We start from the raw sequence: 5194 nt of genomic DNA on the forward strand, positions 1-5194 counted from the left end.
GCGCGGTGGAGGGGAGAGGTCTAGGGTTTGATTCAGATTTTCAGGAGGGGGAGGCTAATTTATAGGTAGAGGGAGCTAGGAGATGGCTATTGTGGTGCGGTTTTCGCCCACACGATCGTGATCCAACGATGGAGAGCATGGAGGGGTTTAGATGGGCTAGCGGGCTGTTATGAAGGGGTGCTGGGCTGCAAAGAGAAAGAGGTCTGGTGGTTAATGCGGTTAACCGTTGGGGCATCAAACGACCTCCAAATGGAACGAAATTTAACAGGCGGTCTATCGATGATATACCAAGGCCACTCGACAAATATCGGCCCATTCCGAGAATGTTTTTCTCCCGCTCATGAAACGAGATCTGGAAGGTGCGGCGGGTGCATGTGAGAGTGTCGGATTTCGAAACGGACAACGGAGAAAAAGAACTGATGCAAGTTTGAAAAAACATGCAGATGAAATGCATATGATGACCTGACAAGATGCAGCACGCAAGCAAATGACATGGCAACGACGGCGAATAACTGGAAGACACCTGGCGCAGCGGTCTCGGGGCATCACAACTCTCCTACACTAATAGAAGATCTCGTCCCGAGATCTTAGGAGCGACACGAAAGATAAAGAGGAAGAGGTGAAACAAGAACGCAAGAGAGAAGATGAACAAAGTTGAGAGCACTCATGTAGAAAAGACAAATGATGATTATGACAAGAATCGAAAGCTCAGGGAATAAGATAGACTCTGAAACCACTTGTGTCGTGGAATTGTCACGGCAGATGTCCTAGTGTAAGGACTTAGTCGCGAGGCCAACGCATCTATGTGGTAGCTTGAAGGGGTTGAGCGGAATTGAGCGACGCAACACACAAGACGAGGATTTAGACAGCTTTGGGCCTCGGGAAACATCATCCAGTAATAACCCTACATGTTGTTTGTGGCTAGGTCTCATTATGATCATGAGGGAGTCGCCGTAAGCCGGCTCTCCTTTTGATGTCTAGCCCTATATATTGTTTCTTGTTGCTTGTCCCTCTTTGGGGAGCCCTGCCCCTCCTTATATAAGTTGAAGGGGCGGCTTACATGTAGAGTCCTATTAGGATTAGAACTAACTTATTCTCTATTACAAGTCGGATACAAGTACGGGTCTTGCTTCCTTGTAAAGCAAATATTCCTCATGCCTTCTGTCTTAAGCCGGCCCACCATAATACGAGCCGGCCTACTGGTCCTTGGGCCTAGTCTTCTATGTGACCTGCCGTCGGGGTCATCCGTGAGTCGTCATACCAGTGAGTCGCCAGACCCGTGAGTCGCCAGTCCTCTGGCAGGTCATCGGTGAAGCGCCAAGTCCGGCCGGGTCATACTTCCGACCGGGTCATACCGCAGGGTATGTCCCCGACATTAGCCCCCAGTTTAATTTGGATTTATCCATGTTAAACTGATCCTGTAAAACAAACACAAGAACAACTTTGACAGATTGTGTTCCAGGTTAAAAATTCTTGTACGCCGGCACCTGATCATCCTTAATTCCTTGTGCTCTGGGTTAAATACTCTCCTGAGACGGGATCTGATTATCCTTAAGTCCAATTGTCATTTCCTTCATCTAGAAAATCCGGGTCAAATAAGCTAGCTTCATACTCAATTTGCTGATGTTGGTTTCTCACAGAAAAATATTGTGAAGAATAATCCACTTGAGTCGGCTTCCAAGGCGCCGGGTTAAATAATTTTGGTCTTCAAATACTCATCTGACATTCAGCCGGCTTGAAGACGTAAAACTTGCCGGTTTATCATTACCAAAAACTGCCGGATTATAAAACAAACGATGTCGGGTCATAATTGTTGTTGACACCGGTTTATGTAATTGATCCTCCTGATTTGCTCAAAACTGATAATTTGAAGATTTTTCTCCCTTATATCCATATTACCTGTAGCCCCCAAGTCTTGAGCAGAACAAAGTGATGGTTTAAGACTTGCTCCAATAAATGTTGCAACCTTGAAGAAATCCGGTTTATTCATCTCAATCATATAAACTGAATATTCCACACATGTAGCCCCCAAGTGCCGGGTTGTCATGCTTGCAGCAACCTGGGACTTGTAATTGCTTTATGCTCATGAAAACTTCAACCAGTGTAGCCCCCAAGGGCCGGGTCATTATGCAATAATGAGGAGGGACTTTGTAAATATGATCATGTAAACTTGAGCAACAACATGTAGCCCCCAAGGGCCGGCTCAATAAGATATTACTGATTTGGGACTTTCTATATGATTCATTGATAATACTATCAAATGATGTAATCTCCACCATGGGGCTTGAACCCACGTCCACAAGGTTAAGAGCTTTGTACTCTACCAACTGAATAATGGATCTTTCAATATAATGGATTAAGGCTTGTGTACCTTGAATTTCCGACAGGAGCAATTGGTAGCCCCCAAGGGCCAACTCATTTAGAATGTGATGAGTCGGGTCTTCAATAAGTTGAGCAAAAAATGACTTTGCATTAGCCCCCAAGTGACGATGACGACTTAATGCGCATTCATTGTAAGCCAGAATTTTTGTAACCCGGTAGCCTATAGCCCTTGAGAAAATCAATAACTGATAACCCTTTTGAGACACCAATTTCAGTGATGAGCTTGGACTAAAGCATTTATATAATTCATAATTCTGCAAATCCTGCACAGAATTTAAACAACATATGCTTTGGCGACTTAACGTCAAGAGCCAGGGCGGGTAACCACCCAAATGTAGTCTTACCCTGCACACAAGTAGATCACAAGAATCCTTGGCGGTTTACCACAGGGCGGGTCATAATACCTCACATATAACCACTATGATATTGAATGTGTATTGCCGGTTTACATGACATGTGCAGTAAGGGTGATAACCCAATCCTTAGAAGCAAAAACTTCCAAATGTTTATTATTGTCATATACTGGCGACTTATCGTCCAAAGTCAAACCAGGTTAAATAGAAGTTACTCATATATGCTTCAGATATGATCAAAAAGTCTCAAGAAAAAATCCAAAAAATAGTTCGCAAAAAGAGACTTCAAAATTTTTTAGGCTTCTGATTCGAATACGATCAGAAAACCGTTCCAAAGGGGTTAAGCTAAGATTCGAATACAATCATATATCCCCCAGTGGCTTTGGCGTTGCCGATCAAGAGGGTACCGACAGCTATGTTCTCTTTGGTTCGAATACGACCTATGTACAGGAAGCCCCCAAATGACCTTGAGAGTTGTTTAACGACGCTGATTCGAATATGATCCACGTCGGACCCAAAGGGGTTGAGCTATGATTCGAATACGATCAAGAAGCCCCTAGTGATTTTGGCAGTGTGCCGATCAAAAGGGTTTCGACAGCTATGTTCTCTTTGGTTAGAATACGACCTATGTTTGAACAGGAAGCCCCCAAGTGACTATATGAATTTTGGCATCGCGCCGATCAAGAGGGTACCGACAGCTATGCTCGATGAGCAGGAAGCCCCCAAGTGACCATAATAAGATAAGTCATAAGGTAGGATACCTATGTTTGAACCGCGCATCATGGCAGCAAGTTCTTTTTAGCAACCTTTAATTTTTCTTAGAACTCAAACTTGCGAGAGATTAATTCTTTTTGAACCGTAACTTTAAATCGGATTTGAAAGCTTCAAAAATTTGTGAGGGACAAATTTACCTTGAGCCCGATTTTGAACCGGATTTGAGAGCTTCAAAATTTTGTGAAGGACAAATTTACCCTGGGCCGGCTTTTGAACCGGATTTGAGAGCTTCAGTGCTTTGTGGGAGAAAGATGTGTCTTGAACCGGATTTTGAACCAGAGTCCTTATTTTGAGCCGGAAATCTTTTGACGGCTTTTAAATTTTCATCGATCTAGCAGTAATCTCCGGGGCCCGGGTTATTTTTCTCTTCAATGACCCGGAGTTCTTGAATTCATTGAAACCAGTCAATTCTACCGAGTCATACCATTGTAACCCCCGAGTCTCAAAACGACTCGAGGTGTTGACTTGAGATTCTCCATATTTGACCATAGCAGAAGGTGTATATCATTGGCGTTGATAGCATGATGTGAATCCACAGAAGGTTGAGGTGACTGCAGCGGGTTATAAATGATCCCGTATGAGCGGTGTCAGCAACTCGGCCAATGGTTCCTTCCAACTGGCTGTTTGAAGTTAACCAAACTGTAGTGGCGGCGACTTGTGCGCCTGCCCATTGAGCCATCCAGTGCAGACGGCGGTTGATAATACATGATAATTCGTCTCCAATTTGTTGGAAGAAAACCGGGCTTCCCAAGCAGTGACTTGCTCATACTCAATAAACAGCTCATGCATACAGGTGCGACCCGGTGTGTTGATGTAGACCAGGCTGCGAGAGACGGTCGGTAAAGACGACCGCCGCATCAGAGGTGTCTCAAACGGATGAATCGGCCGCGGTGCTGTAAACCGGCGCGGGCGAGTCAACCACGTCGTTTTAATGTATAGAACAATTGTCCTGCATCAACAATATTGCAGACCAAGGCAAAGATAAACTGCTCTTTGACAAAAATAATATGTGCCAATAAAATATATTTAAAATGGATATCACCTGATGTGTCAGGCCAGAAATAATCCACCATGAAGTTGATGATCACTAGGTTAAGTTGAAATCACTCACGGGTGAGTCGGCCGCGGGAGCAGACAGATGAATCAGCCGCAGCATTTGTAAGCCGGTGCGGACGGGCGAGTCGTCCTCCTTGTTGTAGGACGGCATGGTCGCGAGAGACGGCCACGGCGTTGTAAGCCGGCGCGGTCGCGAGAGACAGCCACGGCGTTGTAAGCCGGCGTGGTCGCGAGAGACAGCCACGGCGTTGTAAGCCGGCGTGGTCGGGCGAGTCAATCACAGACGCGGTAAGCCGCGCGGACGGCCAGTCAATCGCGGGTGCGGTCGTATCGAGTTGATGTAGATCAAACTGCATGGGCCGCGGCTTGCGCACACCCGTCCAACAGCAAACGATGAATCATTGTCCTTCATATATAAAAATATACAGACAAAGTAATTGTTCCTTTACAAAAATAATATGTGCTAAAAATAGCCAGAAAAGATAGCACCTTGCGTTTGTTGGATGAATGAGTATCATAGTACTTGCAGTACTGTGCCAGGCCTCCGCGTGACGGTAATACGGCAGCTAGCTAACCTTTGGCTTTTGTTTCTGTTAACCTTCTGAACTTGCTTTGCTCAATCAACATCA

The sequence above is a fragment of the Triticum dicoccoides genome, chromosome 7B (assembly GCF_002162155.2).
Source record: "Triticum dicoccoides isolate Atlit2015 ecotype Zavitan chromosome 7B, WEW_v2.0, whole genome shotgun sequence".
In the NCBI taxonomy this organism is placed as follows: Eukaryota; Viridiplantae; Streptophyta; class Magnoliopsida; order Poales; family Poaceae; genus Triticum; species Triticum dicoccoides.